Below are 25,321 nucleotides of genomic sequence, written 5' to 3' on the forward strand. Positions count from 1 at the left end.
ATTTTAAAACTTTAGCAATTGTTATGAAAGGTCACAAGAATTTTATAGCTGCCTTTTAGATGATAGAAGCAACCTGTGATTGGCAGTGCCTGGGACTTGCATCAGTACATTGCAAATGGTCCACCAGATTTAACAAGGATTTAGCAGTAATGACAGAATCTTCTATTGAATCTAGATAAGTATTGCGTTTTTAAATTATTCAATTACAAAAAATGGTCTTTAGGAGGATTGGCTGAGAGGCTATGTGAGTCATATTGTTCGATGATGGTACTTTAGGGCTAGGTCAAAATGTCGGGAGACCTTTGGACTCTGTTAGGAAAACAGCGGTGCAGTTACAATTGTAAAAATAAATTACTTTTAATTTGTTCACTGAAGCACTCGGCGTAAAACATAAAACTGCTGTATTTATCTAAATATGTCTTGTGTATGAAATATTTCTGACACTGTTTTCCACTCTTGTCACAATCTGGCTTCCTAACACATCTAATACAGGCAAATTTTTCACACTGATTTTTACAAGTATATTTTCTGGCAAGCTTTCTGGTTAGTGCATAGAATAGATTTCAGTCTGAAGTTTATATTTTTACATATGTCCTTCATCAACTTTTTTTGATTTCTCAGTTTTTCATCAGTTTTTTAGCATGTAATTTAAACTTCATATTTACTATAAAAGATATACTTTGCGCCCCTGAATTTAGAGATTGCATCTTTCTGTGTTATGAAGGCTTTGTGTGTTAGATCTGTCTTTTTTAAAGCTTATCTTGATTCCAGGTTGTCAATGAAAAACATAATTGATTGAATGGATTACGTTTTGCCATGCAGGAATCATTAATAAATAATACAGTGTTGCTGCAAGAAAAGAAGGGGGCCAAAGAGCATAGGCTGAACCATGCGGGCTACCACACGACAGCCCATTAGATGAATTCATTTAAGGATTATACACACACACACACATATATATATATATTATACACACATATATATGTGTGTGCGTGTACATATAAATATCTGGTAATCTTCTTACAAAGAGCTTTAATCCTCGCTAGAGGAAAAAAAAATGTACCAGGAAGCTCTGTCTGTTATGTTGCTTTTCAAAGCTGACAGGGAGAAAATGGAATTAAATATTTTTAAAAGGTATAGATTTTTCAAGCCCATTACATTGAAAATAGTTGTGTTGTTCTTAGAAACCTTTTAGAGCAAGATGCTGCTAATGCCAAGGTCACAGGTTCAATCCTTGTATGGGCCATTCCCTTAAGAGCTGGGCTGAAGGATCATTCTGGGTACCTTCCAACACAGGGGATTCTGTGAAAAATTCTGTGATATCATATTCATTAATTCATGAGAAATCCAAGTGTCCTATCCGGTTTTGTTCCTTTCCTTATTGCCATCAATATGGTAAATAATTGGTGAGAGGTCTCGATGTCACAAGAAAAAATGAAAATTTGTCTTTGAATAAAAATATTCCTTCATGTAGGAACATAGTTACTTCTTTTTGCAGTCTTAGGGGGCAGTTTCATTTAAAGTGCAGTCATGAAAAATATGTGGAATAAATTTCATCTCTACAGTAGCTAATAAACCCCCTTAACACCACCATGGCACTGAAATCTAGAACAGGTTTGAAAGAAGAAAATAAAATTGTAGTTTTTTCCACCTTGGGAGGTGTGAATAGACTTTAGAAGTTCCCAACATATGAAGATATTTTTCCTGTTGATGTTTTTGTGCTTCTTTTGCTGCTGTGAATAATACTGCATTATAATAGATTTTTGGGGTCAAATCCCCGCAGGTAAAATCCATGAGGGAGCTCTCAGCAAGTATTAATTGAATTGCTGAGTTACCACATACTACTACATATGTCTTGATTTCATCTAAGTAGTTGTGTTTTACTGTGCTTAGGGATGTAAATATGCTTTTACATCACTACATTTAGTGATGCAAATAAAGTTGTTGTCATGTATAAGGACGTTCTTTGCATGTGCCAAAGAACATTGGTCTGTATAGAGAATACCTTGTTAATTACTGCAGATTTGGGATGAAATCCCTAATACCTAGAGTTTCTTTTCTAGCATGCTTTGTGAGCGTTAGCATTTGGTTTCTATTCTGTTCCTTGCAGACAGCAATACAAAAATGCCACAATTACTACTTTTTTTTTCAAGTAAACTGAGAAGACTCTTTTTACTCTATTTTGGTTTTTAAATATTTGTTTTGAGTTTTGTATTTGAATATTATTTTCTACAAAGTTTGGTTTCTAGTTTTGTTTCGTCACTTTGGAGTGCAGTTGATCACTGCACTGTTTTTCTTGAAAAAAAAACAACAAAAAAATTAGATGAATAAACAAAAGACCTCACTCCAAATTAGTAATCTATAATCAGTGTTTATTGATTTATGATAACTACACTGGTTATTTCCAGCTGGTGCAGCAGGTTTTCTGTTATCATTACCTGTATACATTCTTTGCCAAAACATGTTGTGTTTCATCTCAAGATGTAAATTACTAAAATAGCAAGCTCAATTACTAATTGATATTAGTACTTAACATTATGCAAACAGTATGCACTGCTCTTGGCAAACAACTGGGAAGGCAAAAGTCCCTGCCTAGAAGAGCTTACAGCTAACAAAATTCAAAATGGGTATTATCTGCAAACAAAAATCTGACATATTTTACATGTATATGTGTCTGCATTGTTCTAACGTATGCAATTATAGGTGCATAAAAAATTTGGCATTCTTTTCATAATCTTGAAAAATTGTAATTTTTGTCTAGTTACTTTGTACACATTAACTAGTAACACCATTTTTCTTATTGTATTTATCGTCATAGCAGGAACCAGGTTTCTTCCAAGGAATATTGGATGAAGTAGGCATAAAAGTAGAAACAACCATCTTGAATGTGATTATTCTCTGTGTGATACGTAAAAAGGGCATGTGTGCATATATATCTACATATACAGCTAGATAGATATTGTGTCCCAGATGTATTTTCACATGCAGTCAACATGCTTTTGTAATTAATGGGCTTGTTTCAGCCTTTTATCCTAGTTGCTACAGCTTTGCATGTATTTGTGTGTATGCTTGCGTGCACTATATCTAATTTCCAGTGTATAAAGTGGTGTTAATTTTATTTTATTTTCCTTTCCAGTGTATATAGTGGCATTAAGGGATGAAGTATTGTACACAAAGTATCGACTCTTGGAGGTTCTGTTTGTAAGCTTAAGTTTGCCATTTGTGATGCCATACTTTCTATACAAATGCTTTAAAACTTAAATTCAGTTCTTCCAATTAATGGGTAAAGATTTTGAGAGATCCTTATTTAGAGAGTTCCATTAAAGTTGTGGCATTTGTCTCAGCCTTACTTCAAGCCACCCTCATGCCATTGTTCTTTCCCTTTTTTGTTCCTCTCATCTGCAGCTGTGGTTCATTTCTCTCCTCCATTCCATGCTAGATGAGTTGCACACCTTCAGAATGGCTTCTTCATGCAGTCCCCCGATATAAAATTTAAACCAGTCATTTGTATATTAATGGTAGCACTGAATTAAAAAGTATAAATTCTGAAACACCGTAGTTACATCATTTTGTCCCCACATGTTTAGTTTTCTCCTCTGTTTCTTTTTCTATATTCTTTGGAGTCTTCCCGCAGTAACAAGAATTAACTCTTTCTTATGCCTGAGTTTTTACAGTTTGTATTTCCACCCATATTATCTCTAGGGCTGGAGCCTGGATGGCAACAGGCTTGCTTACCTCCTTGTTTTGTGCTTCTGACAAGACACAGTCACTTCAGGAGGTAGTGACTGTAACTAGGCAAAGCCTCTCTTTTCTACCAGTGATGTACAAGTCACAACACCTGTACAGAGAGCTTCATATGCCCTGGTCTTGTCATGACCTCCTTAAAGATTTGGGGATATGGGCACTGCCTGTCTCCTGCACTCCACTGTTCCTTATGCAAAATCTTTTTGTGAGAAATCTGACAGACAGCCTTTCTCCTGGAAGACCAGTACATGGCAATAACTGCTCAAATTGCATCTCAAATCACAAGAAACTGCATTTAGTGCATCCCACAAGTCACAGCTACTGGTGTATCCACTTTACCAGAGAGTTTCTTCAGGGGAAGGCTCTTCTCCCCTGATCCAATTGGGGTGTCAGAACTAAAACCACTTGCTACAATGGAGACAAAGATGCTCCATGAACCATACAAACTCACTCAGCAGGCAATGAATGTCAGTATATGATGGTACCTTGGGGCTCATTTGACATGTGAGAAATTTGCTCTGATCTCTTTCCTACCATGCATAGCTGCTATAGCCACTGCTTTGCCTAGCTGAATGACAACAGTATTATTTTAGTATTTGCTCTTTAATGTTAGTTCACTTTATTTCTTAAGCTAGACTAAGGAATTATTGCAGTCTTATTACTTGCCTTTTTCCTTTTTTTTTCTTCAGTATTTATGAAATAATTTTTCTACTTCTGAATTCGTGAATTTATACAGTGTGTTTGTTAATTAAGGAAAGCACAGATGTAGATCAGTGCTGTAGCAAGAAAGCTTGCCAACCAATGCTTTGAGCTACTGTGTTAAATTCTTTAGCGGCATGATTCATTAACGCTATCTTTTCAATAGTGCTGTTTATTACCCTTAAGTTAGTTAATTTCAATGATTTTGGTTTCTCTGACTGGTGCAAAGCCTATAGATGTTCTGCCAATACAATCCTATAGTGTTGTCAGAAATGTCAGAAGGTTTTGTGTAGAGAATTAAGTTGCACAGAGAATTAGTTAGGATTAACCCTTTTTCTATAGGGAGAGGGACTTCTGGGTCCAAAGCCATGCAAGTATGAGGAGAGGTTGTACAACTGCTAGACGTGGGTGGTTTGGCTCTCAAGGAAAAGGCAAGCAGTCTTGGGAGTGATGCTTGCAGGAGGCTGCTTTGATTAGCTGAGCCAAAAACCTTCCAGGATTTCATTAACTGAATTTAGTGAATTGAATGAAACAACTTCTAGCACAACCTCAATTTGAAGTTCTTGTCGGTGCCTTGAGATGGAAAAATTCAGCATTCAGTAGGAGATTGAAAGGTAAATTGATTTAAGCTCTGTGCTTCAGAAGTTAAATGTTACAGCAGTCAGGATCAGGATGGCCTCAAATTAGATATTTCTGCAGGCAAGTCCAAATTCTGAACTATCCACACAAGTTTTATTTCTGGCACCATTATAAATCACCTTTCTCTCTTTGCCCCACCACTCAACTGCTAGAATTTTGTGTCCACTATATTTATTTACCACAAGGGCTTTTGCTCTGCTTCAAGGCTACCCTGAGGCATCCTGATTCCTACCCATGTCATGGTACCAAGATGCAGCTTCAAAGTGTGAAGCCTTGAGGCTTCCTGTAACACAGCAGAAAGAGCTGTAGCTGGCTGAATAAAACACTGCAAATTTCCTAAGTTTTGGTGCCTTGGGCAAACACCCTGTTTGTTTTTCCATTATTCCCCTTCAAGGTCAGCTTTGAAGGATCCAGGGCTATGTCAGGCATCAACTTAGGAGGAGCAGTGGTACTGCATGTCGTGGCAGATCTGAAGATTTTTTAAGTGCTGAGAGGATTGATCTTGAAATTCAGGTTTCAAGGCCTGAGCATGTGCATAAATCAGTGAAAGCATTTGTAACGAGACAATAATGGCAATTTGGAGTAACACTTGTTTTAATACCAACTGAATGATGGAGGCAGTAGGTAATATTTTGTTCACCTACACCAATGACAAACAGGCAGACCTTAGTACCTGAAGCATAGTTTGGGGGTTTTTTTGAACCTGAACAATTTGATATTAAATTAAAGACATTCTAAAGTAGCCAAAATAAAGGACATCAAAAGCCAAAACAACAAAAAAATCCCACTCTACTTTGCAAGTTACATGATGTGAGGCTAAAGTATCTGCACATTGCTATAACCACAGTAAACTCATTATTGGAATGACAATGTAGTTAATTAAAGATTATTTACAGGCATTTCCTCACTACAGAATTACAGAATTCATCATAAGCTTTAAAATCCAGCTAAGAAACAGTACATATTTGGATAGCTAGTCCATCTTGAGTCTATGTTTAATTACAGTGTTGACTCGTACTTGGAAGTGCAAACTGAAGAACTGACATACCTCTAAGCTGATTAAATTGCTAACAGCCACTAAAACGTGTTTCATGGCCATGCCACTCCTGCCTGCAGCTTCATGCTTTTCTTAGACTGACTTAGGCTTCATCCATTTTAGCTGAATGAGTGAGTCAAATCAACACAAAAAAGAAGGAAAGAAACAATCGAAAAAGGGAAGAAGGAGGGGAGGAGGAATAGTTTTAATTGGTTTAGGTTCCCACACTGGTCCCAGTTCAGGAAAGACCTGGTGCTGATGCAGAGGAGGGAAACATATGGGGACATTCTACTGAGCTTGCTTTTTGAGTAACAGCTTGCGTGTACCAGCGTAACTGTAGTATGGACTGTATTCTAGATTGTTTTAACTGTATTATGCTTACAGCATAGCCACGATGCTGGCTGCAGCACACACATGCAGATACATTTGGGAAAAAGATCAGATTTAAATTCAGTTCATTTTCCAGTGCTTTTTTAAAGGACCCACTTATTTTACTAGATAGTGACTTGAGTTGACAGCACACTCCAGGACTACATTTACAATGCTTAACGCACATTTATTCTTCATTTCTGTTTCCCTGACAAAGGAAATATATTTTGCCTTTATCACTAAGCACTATGACACTGATATACCCAGAAAGAACCTGAATTTTCTTCTGTGAATTGCTAAGTCTGCAGGCAAAGCATTTTGTTTCATTCCAAGTAAATGGTGCATGAGGTTGTATAGCACAAGTAGTAACCTTGAGTGCTATTTGATATCACAGCGAAAGATTTCTTGAGAGTACAAGAAATCTTATAAATGATCTCCTGTATGGTGCTAATACTGGATTCCTTGCTAAGCCAGAGTAAACAGAAAGGATGTAAAAACAACTGCAGAAGAGATTTCAGTTTGAAATCCCACTATAGCATTTCAGCAGAATCCCAGTTTTCTTTCAGCATTAGGGACCACAGTAGGTAAAGTTAACATCTGTAAACTAAAAGCTAATCTATGGAAAATTGTGGTTAAGGGCCATGAATTCTTTATTTGCGTTTTTAAATGAAGAAAACAGCACAGAAATAATAGCGCATTTCAGATATTCTAGGAAGAAATACATTTCGTTCTCATCCTGCTTTCTTATCATATCCTTTTCCCCAAATAAAGTAGATTCTATTAGTCAAAGCTTTGTCCTAAATAATATTGCAAAAATGGTCCTATGTTTTTTTCAGAAGTTTTTGTCATCTAAAGCTTCTGTGGACTTTGTCTCCAAGCTAAATAATTCTTATGATTCTATGCATGTTTAACACTCTTGAAATCAGGTACATAATAGCTGCATCCCTCTGCACTGCTGGTATTATTTTAAAAACCCTTTTAGAGAGATTGTCTGAAAGGAAATTACAAATTCAGACACTTTTCTGAGAAAAATGCCACCAATTATTATTCTTCTTCAGTCTGTATTAAAAGTCATAGCAATATTTTTATTTCTTGCATTTTGTATACACACATATATATAAATAATACAAAGATGCATGACTCAAGCTGTGCAAATAATGGATTTTTAGTCTACCTCCCAAACAATGTAAAAGACCCAAAGAGCCCTCAAATTATTTATTCTTACTAAGCCAAATTTTTTCTTTCAAAATTCATGATGAAGAGATGAGTTGAAAAATGGTCTTGTGTGGAAAGAAGCCTCTTTTAAATTAAAACGTAATATATGTGAGGGAAATGTTCGTTGTCTGTAATTTAGAGAAGATGGATGGTATTTTTGAAAGTAACAGAACTGAAAGTTTTAAAAGTGAGAAAAATGCAATTACATATCAGTCAGTTTTAATGAAGTAAATAATTGCGAAAAAACCTTCAACAGTTGCACATCGTTACAGAGAAATGAGTAACAGCTGAAATAGCTTTATCAAGAATAATTCCTACCAAACCATATGACGTTGAATTTGTTACAGAATAATGGGCTTTCTGGATTCAGACATGGTGGTGGATGTCACATATACTAAATTTATTAAAGCAGTTGATACAGTCTCAGATGAGATTCCTATAAGCAAGCTAGGAAATGCTAGTCTAGATAAAACCAAGGTAAGTGCAAAGCCGTTTGGGAAAGAAGGTGTTTTCAGAAAGGTTAGATAGTACCTGCCTTCTACTTAGATAGTATCTGCTCTTAGAAGGGATGTAGGTTACCTGATTGACTTTTTATAATCCCTTTTGGTCCAATTTTCTGTTTATGTATAGTTCTGCCATACAGTGATGACATTTGTAATACAAACAAAACCCTATAAAGACATATTTAAATGACTAAAGATATTCCAGTATTCTCAGGTAGCTCAAGAGAATGGAAAGTTAAATTTTCTTTCCAATTCTAAAATTAAATCTAGCTATAGTTAATAAAATTGTAACTTCCCTTCACCCTCCACCTGTGCTGTAATTAGGTTCACTGGCTGTTACTGCAGTGTAGATTTTTCTCTGTAAGGCTTACACTGTGGGAAGATAGGTCAAACATCACTAAATTCAAGGGAAAAAACAAACCAGAAGACCTAGCAGAAAATTTTATTACTTTTCCATTTCACTAAGAATTTCATCAGACTTTTTTCATAAGGTGTTATTTTTTTATATTCGACTAGGAAAAGGAAAGTCACGCATTGTATGGTATTGATTTTTAATTGAGAAAAATGTTTTATCTCATTAATTATCTATTCATTATCCAGCATGTATTTTTACTAATTTTATTACATCTTTCATAGCTTTTCTAAATTTTTTATTGATGCTATACCTTATTAATACTGAATTGCTTGCTTAAGATATATCTATACATATATATATATGTATATCCTTGTAGACTGTAATCCTGACCATGATATAAGTGTGAAAACCAGTAAAGTATATTAAAAAAGAAACTAAAAAACAAAAGCCAAAAAGAAAAAGCAATTTCTTGCTCTTAAATTTGCATAATTTAATGTCTGGCGTGTTTCACCTTTTGGCTTCTGTCTCACTCTTCTCACTTGTCTGAAAAACATTAAAAAGAAATCTAGATGAGCACCAACATTTAATTTCCCCATGCTAAGTTTCAGACTTCTTCACAAAGAGGTTCAGCTGCTGAGAGTAAGAAGGAAATATTAGATTTTTGATTGTCTGTTCCAAACACCAGAGCCCCAGGATTCCACTAAGTAACCTTTTGAACCTTCCTTGCACAAAAAGTGTTCAAGCTCTCCCTTGTGGCTGAAATGCACTTTCCACTACACTTGGAGTTTATTTTCAGGGATTTTATAGAGCAGGTGCCAGGCATGGGCTTGTTTTACGGATCTATTTTATTTCAAATTCATTTGTCCAGTTCGGGTTGAATATATCTTCCTTTACTTGAGCTGGTGGAATTTCTGCATACTTTCATCAACTCTTTGATGATTTGTGCTTTTGACTCCAAAAGTGAAGTCCCATGAGCTGTTTCTAAAAGGGCAGTGTACCTAGCATCAGTGTATGCTGTAGGCTCTTATCCTTAGTAATCGCTGTTTTCTTTATAAATTTCTTAACATTGTCACCTTTTTGGTTCCAAAGTTTTATACAAGGAATTCTCACATCTTATTTTGTTGATTCCAATTCCCCTCAAAACAGTTAAAACATTTTATAAATGATAATTTTCTGTTCCAGAGATGGAGATCCAGAAACCAATTATCTGATTCTCACATGGAAGAAAATATTTAGGACACATTTTAATGTAGTACTACATGTTTTCCCAACATTTTTAAAATAAGTAAATGAATTACTTTTACAATTTTTTTGTGTGTGGTTTTTTTTTTTAATGACTATTGCTATTTGAAATATCTAAATCAAGCATAAGAATTAACCCTGAAAGCTTTCAGGTTTTTCAATAGAAATATTTTCAATAGAAATATTCTTTTGTTGCTTACTTTGTGTCATTAGTCAACAAAAATTGATGAGGATTTTTCAGTGTTGGCTTTTCAAACTAAAAGGCCATGACTAAATCTGTGAGCAAAATGTCAGAAGCTCCTTAATGGCCTGTGAAATTGTGGAATGCCATCCTACAAGCAGTTCAAATTAAAATATCTCTATATATGTGAGTTATATATTATACATTTTTTAATTAAAGTTTTATATAAAATTTTTAATTAAGTCACCTTTGTAAGTACTTTTATATTGTTTCTCTGTTATTGCTCCTTTTTTCACTTCAAGGAAAAAATACTTCTGACTGCCAGCCGAATTGGGTAAAAAACATATGTCTTGAAGTGTTATCTCTCAATATATTTGATACTCTTAACCAGCACCAGTCATATGCCTTGTGAGTGTAATATATTTTATTTGTATCACTAAAGAGTAGCGCTGCTTTTTTTGAGAGGAGGAGTGGACCTTGAAGCTGTGCATACAATCCATGCAGGGGTCTAGAATCAGAATATGACCTCACATCTTTCTCATTAGGAAACCCTTTCTGGTTGTAGATGGTGTTAATTCTTGCCCACAGGCACTATTAATGTTTTAGTATGTAATACGCTTTGATTCCTGTATTTAAACACACTTTGTACTTGGAATAGTATTTTAATTTTGCTGTCACCATTGTTGTGCAAGTTTTCCCACCTTCCAACAGCACAGTTGCTGAGTTGGCTTTCCTTGTGGCCCATAAATTCCACATTCTTTGTGTCCATTATCAGTGATATATTTTCTCCCCCAGCTTTGTTAACCTCTCCCTGGGTCCGAGATAACACCTGGACAACAGAACCACCTTTCTCTTATCTCAAGTTCCCACTGCAGTGGCTTAGCTTACAGTCAAAGTTTCAGGTCATATTTGGGGTGGGGGGCACTTCAGTGGTCATTGGTGGTGGCAGCTAGCTCTCACCTCTGCCACGCCTGAAGTCAGTGCCATCCTGTCTCCGTTCTGTGCTTATCTCATGGCAAAGTCTTTCTCCGGCCTTAGCAGCATTTGAGACAGGCAGCTGTGCTCTCTAAGTCCTTACTGTAGGCTGGGATAAACATGCATAGGTTGTACAAATCAAACTGCTTAAGAGCAGAATTCTGAAATGCCTGAATGAACTGCTATTGTAAGTATGTTCTTTTACCTTAATTAAAAATTTACAAAGCCTTTGTGAGCTATTTATGCTGTTGGTAATAGGCATAAAGGGGCATTTGTGTGAAATGAGGAAGGTTGCTGTATGCAAGCCTAATAAACAATATGAAGCAAGTATTCAGATGTCTTCATCTGTTCTTACAGGTAATAGAGTTTGCTCTTCATGGAAGAGGGCTTCAGGTATCTAACAAGGATCTAGGAAAGTGTTGTAAAATCATGGTGCAAATATGGAAAATGAGATTTCATATGAACCAAAACTGTTCTGCTGGATCACAAATTTCAGTGGATTAACAGGCTGTCTCTTCTTCCCTGTGAAGTGCACTGTAAGGCAAGAGAATATTTTTCAAGCATCTACTCCTTAAAGGTTAAAAAAATTGGTTTTGTACTCTTCATATATAACGCATAAGAAGGACAGCTCTATTTTAATAGAGAACTTCAGCCCTGAGAAATTTGTCATGCATAACATAATATGGAAAAAAATACCATCTTTCCTCTGATAAAGTATTCTGAGCATATTGTTGCATTTTAGCTAAGTAATTAAGTCTGTTCTGCTATTATGAAAACTGTGATGTGAGTGCAAAACATTCTACAAAAATGAATATATATAGTGCCAAGTATAACATGAACACTGTACTCTTACTAAAAGATTTTATCAACCTAATAAATAAGCTTACTTTCATTTCTAATGATTTTCAATGTCTACTACTCTTGTTATTATGGCAAAATAGGAAAGGTTTAATTTGCTTGTAATTCCTTTATCTTTAAACCTATGAAACCTACTTAATCACTTCATTCCCTACTAAACATTGAAGTCTGTGAAAGGTAACAGCAAATCTGTGTGATGAGTGAGCCTGATTTTGCTGGGACAGATATCATACGGCAGTATCTCTTTTTTTTTTTTTAACATCACATAGCTGCTTTTGCTTTTTGCTGTGGCATTTTCATTAAACTTAAATTTCTTGGGTGTTAGAGCTGGTAAAGAATATCAAAAGACAGAGAAGATGTGATATCCAGCTGTGCAGGCAGAGCATTGATTTGCCATTAAGAGAAGTTTTTTTTACTTCACTGTGAATTTTCATGTCCAAAAATTAGGCTTATGCATACAACCTAATAATATAAAGCTTGCTTTAAGAGCCGTATTGAAGCCTTTTGATTTTCAGGGCAGGGCATCAAATTCTCTCCTTTCCTAGTGTGTGCAGGAAAAAAGGTAAATAAGGTGTATTTTTCTGTGTTCCTGCCAACTAGAGTTGTCTGCTAAGGGGTTTACCTTATGGTGAGAAACAGGATATAAAGGGAGGGCACTACACATGCACTGCATATTTGTCTCTTAGTCCTGCTGAGAAATTAGAAGTGTATCTTCCAGACACTAAATAGTGCATGGCACTCAATAACATCTTAAAATGAGCAACATAGCTGTACCCAGGGGGAAAAAAATAAAATAGATTCTCTACCTGAGGCCTATATGCCCTTTCCACAGTGCACATTTCACTGTGCGTTTTGTCTTTTTTTATATGGTCCTGTTGGGTAGTTGAAGACCAAATAAGATTCCCCCTTATCTTTCTTTCCCTAAGGCAAAACAAACCCAGTTCTGTCAGCCTCTCTTTGTACACCGTGCTCCAGCCACATAATCATCCTGGTGGTTCGCTGCTGGACTTAGAGAAGGAAAGCAAAACTCTCAGTAGAAAGCAGAAAAATCGAAAATCTTTCTGTAGGTAACACAGTAAGAAACCCTTGCCATTGTACATTGGGCAAATAGAAATACCAGCTGAATGCCTGAAAGTGTTGTATAACATCTCAGAAATTTGGATAGAAGTGAATTATGAGTATCTCAGTAGAATCTCAGAAAAATTGACTAAATATATTTAATCTTCTTAATAATTGAGCAATTTTTATGTAGAATTAATAATTTTCTCAAATTTCAGATTGGAACGGACTATTTAAATAAAGTCCATTCTAAATAATGCAAAGCACTTCATCTTCCTCCTCAGTAAAAGGACATTATCATTCTCTGTTTGCCACATCATTTCAGTCTCTCTGAGAGGTGTAGTAGTGAAGGGAATGTACAGTGAGTACAGCATGAAGAGTGCTTACAGGAGGAGATAGGAAGATCACATATAGGAGATATAATGAGGTAAACTTGTGGTTATTCATTATGATGTTTCTTATAATTTTGAACCCAAAAATCCATGACATTTGTCAAATGCAGAGCTTTTGAAAGTCATGAGTCAGCAAGAAATTTGTATCTGCAGTCTTAGTTCTACTCAAGTCTAAATTAATCCATTGTAAAAAGTGGTGCTAATAAGCTTTTATTAAAATAGTTCATTTTGTTCACTACTTTTGTCTTCTATTTTTTTTTCCTTTGTATTCTTTGCATAGATTAATCCATATAATTGTACTAATGGGTGTCTATCCATGAACACTCAACATATTTTAGTCAAACCAAAGAATGGGGAGGGGAAGAGGGGATGGGTTCGATTCCTGGATTGTTGCCTAATAAAGAAGCATAATGTTATCAGTTTATTGAAAGTGAAAATGAATATGGTTGACTCAGATTAGTGAATTGAGCTTAGTATTTTCCACTGAAAATGGATTAAAAAAATCCCCAAAGAATCAAGCTTCTGCATAAATGGATGTTGAGCTGAATGAAAAGAGGTTGCAGTTAGGCTTCATCTACAAGTTTGTAAAGTTTAATAATCTTTTGCCTTTTTATTCCTACACTTTTTATCCAATGTTAATAAGCACATGATAGCTAAAAGCTGCACTGCAAGCTGGTGCAGTTCACATTTAGCAGTAACTTAGAAAGTGATTACTATCAGAAATATTATTTCTTCTTAGATACCCACAGGAATCTAATGAATAGAAGTATCTCAGAGGGGACAGTTTAGGTCTCTTTATTGATTTTCACCTTTATCAACATTCCAATGCTTACAAGATGAAGTAAGTCTCGCACACCTCAAAGAGACTGCTCTCCACCTTCAAAGGGTGATTATTTTCTTATTTGAGCCTTCTATTTTCATATTATCTATCTTTCCATCTGAGTGCAGATTAGCATGTGGGCTTGGTTTGAGTAATTTAAAAAACAGCTACTGTTAATATTAACAAAAGAATCTGACTTGATCACCTTTAAGCTAACTTAAAACTTACTTTTTATATTAACTGAAATCCTAGCAGAATTGTAGGTGTTCAGATTAATCATATAAACACTGATTTCTTTTCAGTTGCATTTGACTATTCAAACTGAGCCTTTAATTTGAGATTGTAGTTTATATTTAGAACCATTTTTAAAAGTCAAATATGTTAAAAGATTCAATTTAATGATAAATAATCATCACCTGTCATCCACACTAGTTGTTTTACATCAAATTAATACATAAGTATGTTGTGTTAATTTTAAAATATTAATGATCTGGAAAGTTCTTTTTCAATAATCAGGATCAGCCCCCTATCTGGCCAAGAAAGATGCATGTTTTTCTTCAGATGGTTGTAGTACTTTCCCTCATGATTCAAGAGGGTTTGATGAATACTTGTGTTTACACAAATAAATAGTATTTAGTAATGTAAGTCTGAATGTTGGCAGGTTAATTGTCATTGTTTCACCCCAACCAGCAGCCAAACCCCACACAGCCGCTTGCTCACGCCCCCACCAGCGGGGTCAGGGAGAGAATTGAAAGGGTAAAAGCCGGAGAATCTGTTGGCTGTGATAAAGGCAGTTTGACAAGGAAAGCACAAGCCATGCACACAAACAAAGCGAAACAAGGAATGAATTCACTGCTTGCCGTGAGCAGGCAGGTGTTCAGCCATCTCCATGAGAGCAGGCCCCATCATGCACAACATTTGCGTGGGAAGAGAAATGATGTCACTCCTTGTGTCCCTCCAGTTTACACACTGAGCATGATGTCATATGGTCTGGAATATCCCTTTGTTCAGTTTGGGTCACTTGTCCCAGCTGTGTCTCCTCCCAGCTTTCCGTGCACCCCCCAGGCTTCTCTCCAGAGTGGCAGTACAAAAAAGCCTTCACTCTGTGTAAGCCCTGCTCAGCAATAACAAAAACATCTCTGTGTTATCAACCCTGTATTCAGCACAAATCCAAAACACAGCCCCATACCAGCCACTGGGAGGAAAATGAACTGTACCCCAGTCAACACTAGGACAGTAATTAATCTATAAAATTTTTCATAACTTTGTTCTCTACTTTTACTTCATTATGATCCTTGATTTTGCATAGTAGAATGATAGAATCATTTGTGTTGGAAGTGATGTTCCCTTTGCCGTGGACAGTGAAACCTTCTACTAGGTCAAGTTGCTCAAAGGCCAATCCAACATGGCCTAGGACACTTCCAGAGATGGGGCATCCACACCTTCCCTGGGCAACCTGTTTCAGTGCCTCATCACCCTTACAATAGAGAATTTCTTCTTGATATCTAATCTAAACCTATTCACAGTTTAATGCCATTATCCTTTTTTCTGTCACTGTATGTCCTTGTAAGTAGTCTCTCTCCGTCTTTCTTGGAGGTTCCCTTCAGCTAGTGGAAGGTCGCAGTTAGGTCACCCCAAAGCCTTCTTTTCTCCAGACTGAACCATCTCAATTTTCTTAGCTTTTCCTCACAGGAGAGGTGCTCCATCTCTCTAATCATCTTATCATCTTGGTGGCCCTCCTTTGGACTCACTCCAACAGGTCGATGTCCTTCCTTTGTTGAGGATCCCAGAACAGGGTGCATTTTTTTCCATCCATAGAAGAGCTATTTTTAGCAGTTTATCTCCTTCAAGAGGTAGATGTCAGCCTCTGAAAGACATAGCACAGCGTGCAGGAGGTTATGTAGAAGAGTGAGTTTTGGGACTTACAGCTAAGGAGGTTTTCTCAGAAGGAGCTAGAGATACATGTGTAAGACACTAGGTTACAAATGTTTTAAGGTAAATATCAAGTTAGACGTCAAACTGCTGTCAGTGTTGCCTTGGTTAAGTAACTTGAATATGTATTAGTAATGGATGCCTGCGTATAGAATAATGCCTATGGAATAATGCCTGTAAAGCAGTAAGTACTCTAGAGTTCCATTTTCATCAGCCGTGCTGAACTCACAGTTACTAGAGAAAAAATGCATTTCCTCTCCTTTCTTGGGCATGGTAAGAAAATTCTTCTAAGTTCTGTATTTTGCTTTAGAGGTAGAGTTGCATAAAGCAAGTAAATTCCATTACCTACAAAAGTCTTAGTAAATATATTTTTTTCCTAATAGAAAAGGGTTTAAGTTCTTTTGATTCAATTTACATAATAACACAGAGACCTTTCAACAAGATATTTGGGAAAAACAGAAATAAGAAATAACGCCTTGCCTACAAGTTTGTAGAACATTCATATGCCAACAAATGCTAAATCAGAAGTTAATTAAAAAAAAACCCCAACAAACAAAAACAACTAAACCAGCCAAAACTCTATTGGTAGCAAGGAAATGTTCATAAGCAGAAAACAGCATCCTGACACTCCCTTCAAGTATAGCAGAAGTAAATATGAAACTGAGCCAAAGACTACTTTGTGCTTAAATACTCATTCTATGGAACGTATTGTGTATTTAGATTGTGATTTAGGTAATATGTTTCCCAGCTTGGTTTATTTATTACTAAAGCTGATATATCTTATTTTGCATCTTAGAAATAGTTGAGAAACATTATCCCTAAAAACCATAGAATAAAGTAAAAAAGGAGCAAGCCATTTGATTGAAAGAAATTGAAATAAGATCGTAAAAGACAGAAAAACTGGAACTTCATATATGATTTACTCATCCTCGTTAATGAGGCTTAGAAATTATCTCATTTTATAGTCTAGTGAGACAGCTGAGCAATATCCAGAATTTCTGATATAAATATAGAAGCAAAAATGTGTTTGCTTTAAAGCAAGCCCGCTGGATGGGAATAGCCATTACAGTCAACAATGAGGCAATGAATCTGTGCCTAAAGCAGCATAGTAAGGCTTTTCATAACTTTTTGTATGCATAGTAAAGAGTAAATTTGCAGGAACATCCACAGAGATTTAAATTAATTTCAGAAAGAAAATTATTACATTAATTTGTTTTCTACAAATATAATTTTGAATTAGTTATTCAGTATGGGTTTTCCCAGTTGCCTTTAATAAAATGATAGAGATGGGCTTATGGGGAGAATCTTAATTGTTCAGCTTTCCATTTCTGTTTGACTCATTTTCAAACTTAGTTATTAGTGGGAAATAGCTGAAGGAAATGAGTGTTTGTGAACTCTAGTGCCTGATTCTAAGCTTTTGCTTGGGCTTATTCAAAGGGTGGTAGATGTTTAAGAACACAGAACATTTTATTTTCATTCAAAGTAGTGTCCTCCATGGAGCTCTGCTTTAGAAAGAATTTAACTGTGTGTAAGGTTGCAAAGTCATGGTTTAATGTAAAGTTTATAATTCTTTTGACCCTACGAGCATAGTGTGTTAATTTAAAACAGTATGTCATAGCATCTGTTCTTAAGACTCAGTTATGAGTAGCAGTGCTTAATACTTTTCCATAGTATATCTCTATTACAGTGTTTAGAATATGCGCAGCTCATGGTGCAGAAAAGAGTAAATGAAAAAAGATCTGTTGTCAAGTACAAAGGAAGAATCAGGATAATTTTAAAAATTTTATTTTTCATTAATTTTCACATAAATATACAGACACCTGATAGGATAATTTCTCATTCCTTCAACAGATTAAAAGTTGTTAATTCATTTGCTTTATGAGGAAACTGTGTTTCTGTAAAGGTTATATTTGTACAGCTGGACATAGAAAGGAAAAATGAATGCAGAACATTGTAGTATCCACACAATATAACAGTATTCCTATGACTAGAAAGGGTCATATAGAGCTCTGTCTGTAATTCTGTCTGTGAATTGATATTTGTAGGTATAGAAAGAAAATGTAATTATTAAATTATTCATATATAATATGAATTATATAATTATTCTTCCTAATGTTTCTGATTCATCATAAAAAAAGTTACAGATAGAAGTTTATTCCAACCTGGTAAATAAGAGGATTAACCAGAAGGATTATAGCAAAAATTATAAGTGCAGTAATTTATGAATACTCTTTTATTATTCTTTCCTGACACGACTGTTCAGAACAGCACTGCATGCTTTCAGCTAAGCTTACAGACTTTTGTATGAAGAGTATACATTTTTACACTGTTCCTGAGACAGACTTGAGCAGGGTGTATTTCTGGGATTTGAAACCCACTTCTCTTCTTTCATTCCCACAAAAGAAAGAAATAAGGAAAAGAAATCATGTGCTTTGCAATGAGTCCTTTCAAATGCATGAAAGAGAGAGAGTGCTAAACATGGCACCTCTGTTAACTTCTTAACAACCCAGTGACAGATACTCACTCCGGATGTAATCTGGGCTTGTACTGAGTTGCACATAGTTTTTGTTGTTAACCTGTGTCAACACCAAGAAAAAAACCCGTAAAACCTATTTACTGGATCTGGATTACTCTTATCCATATCATAGAGTCCACATTTCCACTCTCAATTTGGTTGAAACATTTACATCAAGTTTCCTTGGGATTCAGCACAGGATCTCAGTTTTTAGTGGGATTAGCTTTTTTAGCAGTGTGGTACAGAAGACCTGTGGTTTCTAGCTTCAGAGGCTCGCTAGACAAGTTTTGGTGTGTGCGGGCTCTGAAAAATGTCTCTGTCTTGGTGACTGCTGAGGAACCCGTTGTTGCAGGTAGCTTGGACAGGAGCTGTGGGTTCGGCCCTGGGGGTGAGAGCCCTGGGAAGCAGGCTGTGAGCTGCTGACCCTTGGCACAGCAAGGGCCCAGGGACCTGTGTCATGCCAGGTATAAAATACCAGGACACAGCCCCTCTGCTTGGGGCTCCATCTCAGAGGCACCAGCTCAAGTTGTAATTTTGTTATTTAGTTATTGCATCAAGATGAAATAATTTTAAGGATCTGGATGTCTGAGGCTTTGCTATGGGAAACCTGGGATTGAGCCGGTAAGGAAACTGCAAGTGTCAGGGTGCAGCTGTGAAGGGACCTTGGCCAGGTGCTGTGAGTGTGACTGCCAGAGTGCATCTGGGATGGCTGTGAAAACCCAGGTCCCAACATAGTATTTCCATATGTTTCACTGCTTGTAGCAAATTAGCCAACTTTGTGCTGCTGATTGGTGGCACAATAGTGGGAGGGTATATTTAGTGTTTCAAGGAAAGATATAATAGTTCCAGCCTCTGTATAGTTGGGACCGATAAATCTTAATTCTCACATTTAGGGCAGATTTGCAGATGAAGGTCTTTAGACACATAGGAAATAAAGCTTCAAAAGAAAAGGGAATAAACTTGTTATCATGCTAAAGGTTACAGTTGCTCTAATTATAGTTTGTATTCAATATGAATGCCTTGTTCAATGATATTTAATTCAAATCAAGATGCTGAAGATAGAATTACATATTGAGAGAATTCATTAGAAGTTTTTAAAGTAAGCTGAATAAATTTTGCTCAAATTGTATTTTATGAATCTGTTCAGGTATTCAAATTAGATCTGTAAATTATTATGAAAAATCCACAAGGGATACACAATTAGGTAAATAAGTTGTTCAAGGCCAGGAGCTATTGAGCATTTATTGTACAGTGCTTTCTAGTATACTGATTATGGAAAACAGGTGAATGGCAAAAAAAAGAAAAGTAGCACCTATGCAAAGTTTAAAAGAAAGTTAGCAGAGATGATGTCTAGAATAACAATAAGAAAAAAAATAGTTCTCTCATAATTAGTTTTCCAGTCTGCCTACACATTGTCACTACACCACTGAAGTAATTAAATGTAGGACAAATGATTACTTAATGTAAGTGTATTTTATAAAGCATGTCATTTCTTGACCTTTTGAGTTTGCCCATTCATAATCTGGTTGTCTTTTGCTGAAGTGTACACCGGCCTTTCTGAATCTACAGCGCTATATAAACATAATGGTTATAGTAGTTTAATTGGGAGCATTGCTAGCTGCAACTGTACACCATTTTAAGAAGGCTCTTTTCATTTTTGCATAATTCATGTGATATTTAAGCATGCCAAAGATATGTTTACAATAGTTGAAGCATGATGCATGTATTATATTTGTTTTGTCAGAGTTGTAGTGGGCATTATGAGACTTGCTGCTTACATGTTTTCTCATGCTTTTTCCAGTAGAGTTCCCACTGAACATCTATCTGCATACATTTTTTGTGCTTCTGTAGCTACCCTTATGGTAGTTAATGTATGCAACATAAGATACAGCACAGAGTGCTACAAGATTCATCTGTCTTTCAATACTGGGCATCCTTGCTAGGACAGTATGCCGTATCCCATGCTGCTGCTTTTTCCCAGTCTTTGCTATGAAGCTAACCAGAAAGAGGCTGAATTTTATGCCTACCTACCTGGAATCATACCTGCTCAGTGTCATAGAGATACAGCTTGAGGCATTTTCCCCTATTTCTGTTCTCAGCTGTCCATCTATGCTTTTCCGTCCCATAACACATTATTACAGCTTGAGTACTTTAAGTAATTATATCAGTCATAGCATTCATGGTTCTAGTTATTTTCCAAGCACAAAGCAGCTGAAAATGTATTAAATTGTGAAGATGAAAGGTCTAGATGTTAATTTTGCATCCTGTAAATTTATTTTTTCAACTGTTTTTAGTGAGATGTATTTATTTTTCCAGTTGCTATTATCACCTAATAGACTATGTGAGCAGACTTAAAAGCAAAAGGAACAGGGCTTGTAGTGCAAATTCTCCTCCTGGAGATTAGTCATTATTAACAGATTATCAACAAACTGCATCTGAAGACTTTCCTTGGGCCAGACTGTACCTACACTTCTCTGGTAGGAATGGTTGTTCTAATCTTAAAATCTTGTGTTTCCCTAGGGAGCCACTCCTACTCCCTTTCATGCAATAGAGGTAGCAATCCACCTGCATCAGTGAATCAGCAGTATCCACTTAACCTCTTCTCAGCAGGATAAGCACCTGCTAACAGCATGGGGTATTGCTGGGAAAATTATGAGACTGCTACCTTATATGTTAACAGTGATTAATATTTGGTGTTACTGTTTCAATATGTAGGAGGCATTACCACTATTGAGAAACTGCCTTAACCCCAGCTGCTGTTCCTACAGAGATCCCTCTCACTTAGAAGATGCGGTTATGGACTGCTTCTACCAAGAAAGAAAACAGAAGCATCTTTCAGGTCTTAGACAACACAGAGATGGGTAAAATGCTGTGTGTTATAAAACAAACAAAAAGCCCCCCAAAACCCACCAAAAAAAAAAAAAAAAAACAACCAGGATTCAAATTTACATACCATCTTTGTGAAATATCAAAAGTTAGGGACTTCTTGTTTATCTAAAGTATTAGGGAAAGAGGGCATTAATACTAGTCTACTTTCCCAGAGACTAAAGTTTTGTGATACTCTATGGATACTCTATTTTAGTTTCAGGAGTACAAGCACACTGAGATAGTGAAAACACAACAGTGTTCTCTGTTTTCATCACAACACATGCTTTCGTAAATTAAAATAAAGCATTGCTGTTTCCTTAAGTTTTATGTCAATGCATCAGATTCCTGTACAGTCTTGGTCATTATTTTGTAAATCAGTTGCATATTACTACTGATCAAGCCAGTTTTAAGGAACAATTAGTTTGACTGAACAGTTTGTAAACTGTAGTTTGCAACCAGAAGCTGTGGAAATATATCAAAGATTTGGTTTTTTCTTTAACCTTTTGGATAATACTGTGAACCCTTCTATTGGAATTTTAATATCTGCATCTGCAAATATCAAAATTTAGAGGAAGACTGCAAAACTGGAATTGTATCTCCCCTTATTGCATTTATAAAAAGAATTACAGTTTAATCAAGCTTCAAAATTATCTTGTTAATTTGTCATAGATGCCTTAAGAGGACATTACTGCAAACAAAAAAAATATGTTAGTAAATTTTTGCACTTGTCCTAGCAAGATACTGTGGATATTTTTCAAATCTTTATCTGTTACAAATAACTCCAAATACAAATGCAACTCCATTTGTATTCCCCCTTTTTCATTTGTGTCTTTAATTTCCATAGTTCTAGGCAGTCCGTATCACCACTTTTCATCCTTCCCTTAAGTCTTCCCTGACTTCATGTTTTGGTAACATAATAATTAGTAATATAGTCTTATTATATCTTTATTATTCTGTAAGCACTGAAAAAAAGAGTAATGAGTGAGTATCTATTTAAAATTATACAAAAATCTTTAGTTGGATTCCTACATTTTTGTTACAAAAAAAAAAGCCCTACAATCATAGTTATCAGTTAGATAATTTTAAAATATTATTACATTTTTAAAAGGTCATCATGGACCAGCTTTGAAATGTGGCAGGATGATTTTGTCTTCCCCATGAATTTCAGATTTGGTTGGCTACCAGAGGCAGAATGATACTAACATTATGGGCATTTCCTGGCACTTCTGACATGGATACTTTGTCAGTCTACAAGTATGCCTTTCCTTTTAATGGGTTTTGTGTGGTTGGGGGGTTGCAATGTGAAGAAACAACACCAAATGTATCATGATTTTAATTAATGACACTGTCACTACCATTTTTAATCATTATAGAAGCTGAGGGCAAAGCTGTATTTACTATGCCCATTGAGCTGGCCAGGGTAGGTGGTGGATACTGTGCTGATTTCATCTTAGTTGAAATGCTCTGGCTCCTTCATCTTAACACATCACTTTGTGTTAAGCCCATGCTTCTGGAAAGTGTCCACATGTTGGAAGAGGTTTCTCACCCTCTTTTTTGTAGTGTACACCGTAAAAGAACTAACAGTCTACTGACAATACACACATAGACGGTTTTTCAGTTGATTAATTTCTGGCAACACTGAAGATTCTAAATCTATATAAGTTGTAAAACCTAGACTATATCTACATATTTATTTAAAAGGACAAGTAACATTGCAAGATATAATGCAATTTTCACACTTTGACATCTTGCACAAAACACTATAGTTCTTCATTGCAATTTTGTAAACCAGAAAAAACCCCAAAGCAGCCCCATCCCACAACCTCTGCTAATTTAAAGGTAAAGTGTGTTTTCCTGTACTATTAACTTCAGTACTTGGCAAAGGAATACAGTTTGTCAGAATGGCTAGACAAAGGAAATTTATTTGTTATTAGTTTATAGAGCATAAATGCAACACGTGCTTTTAGATTGCTTGATGGGCTGATTTCTAATAAAACCCACTGTCTAACTAGGAGTAGAATGTGAAGAGAGAGGAAATGTGTACTTTTGGATGCTTTATGAGTAATTCAATATATATTATAACCAAGAAAGGGGACAGTTGGCCTTTAGCTTGTTCTGAATTTTCTTTATTTGTGTAAAAAGTATTTGCTATTTTTCTATTTCCCATCTGAATTTTTCTCAAAGCTATCCTTCATTTGTAGCTGTATTGAAAATATATAAAATCCCAAAAATGTATCTTTTTGCATTAAAAGTTATTAAAAATTAAGCTGCTGCAGTAAAAAATCATAGGTCATTATCTGTTATTATTCTGCTACCATTTTAGTATTTAGATATTCAATTTGTATTATACACCATTAGCCTAGAGGTGGCAGCGATGTGGACCAAACTTTAAAATTATCACATTTAAAAGTATTCTAATCTTCTCTGCCAACATTTCTGAACAACAGAAGTAGACTTAAGGAAAAAAATGGTCATTTTTAACTGAAAAATGCTTATCTTACACTACTTTTTCTTAATAAGTGAAAATAAATTTATTTTGTCAAGAATTAAGGCTTTGCTAGGCCTTTATTTCAGAAGGCTTTTCCACAAAGGGAAAAAGGTGACTTTAGGAAGAAAATCCCACACTCTTGCCTTTAAGTTTGCTTCTAAACAGTGCTTACTGCTGATCAACAAACCTGAGTAGCAGTAAGATTCTCTGGTTCTCTTTTTTTCCTTGCTTATACGGGTGTAGTGATTCTGCTAAAAACATTTAAATAAGTTATTTTACATGAAGTAAGGGGTTAAGGTATTGTCTCTTCAGGTATTTTTCTTCCTGAGAAGAAACTTGAGACATATAAATGCAGGTCTTAGTGGCTCCCTATGTAAAACAGGTGTTCAGCACTGTGTAATTTCCCTTGGTGATACACAATATTACTACAATAAATATGGAATATATACATACACATAAGCACTATTTGCTAGTACACTACTAATTAACTTTGTATGTATAGATAGAGCACTCTTGAAACATGCTCCAGGAATTGTATTTTTGTCACTTTTTTCATCCTATTGTATCTAAATACTTTGCATACTTGTCCATCATATGGAGTCTGTATTCCTCTAGCAGAAGTGTCTGGCAGTTGCAAACTTTAAATGTAGGTAGCTTCTAGCCAAGAACAATGAAATTCAATTATTATTCATCTTAAGATGGGTTATCTTAAAAAGGCAACACTTTTATTTTTAATAGGAAGGACTGAATTTTAATTGTAAAGCTGCTGCTTGGTGGTGTATATATATGTATCTCATTAACAAAACCCAGGTGCATAATTTTATAAAATACGTGATTCTGTTCAGTTTACCTCCAGCACCATATTGTGAATGTACATGGAGTTCATTCTGATGCTCACATTGGGACAGTTTAATTTAACTCTGGTAATTAACTGACGGGAAAAAGTATCTCCTCTTTAAATCTGTGGTAGATTTTAAAAAGATTCCTATGAGTGCAAGCTGTTTGCACACACAGTGAAACCTGATTTTGGTTCACATTAGCACTTGTATCCTAGCTTCTTTTATTTCTTTTTATCTAGTCTGGGAAGAAGTTTTGCTCATCTTAGTGTTGTCCCGGTGCTTTAATTTCTCACTAGCATTGTAAGGTTGCAAAATATATGAAGTCTTATACAGTGAAATGTAGAACACTGCACCTTAGAACCTGGCTACTGATCTTTTTTGTTTATCTGTCTAAATCCTGAAATTAGGCCACTCATTGATAGACTGTGAAGATGTCAGTTTGTATCAGCTCAACATGATTTTTGATAAATCATAATGAATTTGCAGTTAGAATATACTTGTTTATAATAAGATGATTCTACAAAGAATGGATAGCAGCTGTACTGAAAAAGGTTCATCTTAAGTTTTAGCTTACTGAATTACTACTTGTGCA

The sequence above is a fragment of the Coloeus monedula genome (assembly GCF_965178545.1).
Source record: "Coloeus monedula genome assembly, chromosome: 5".
In the NCBI taxonomy this organism is placed as follows: domain Eukaryota; kingdom Metazoa; phylum Chordata; class Aves; order Passeriformes; family Corvidae; genus Coloeus; species Coloeus monedula.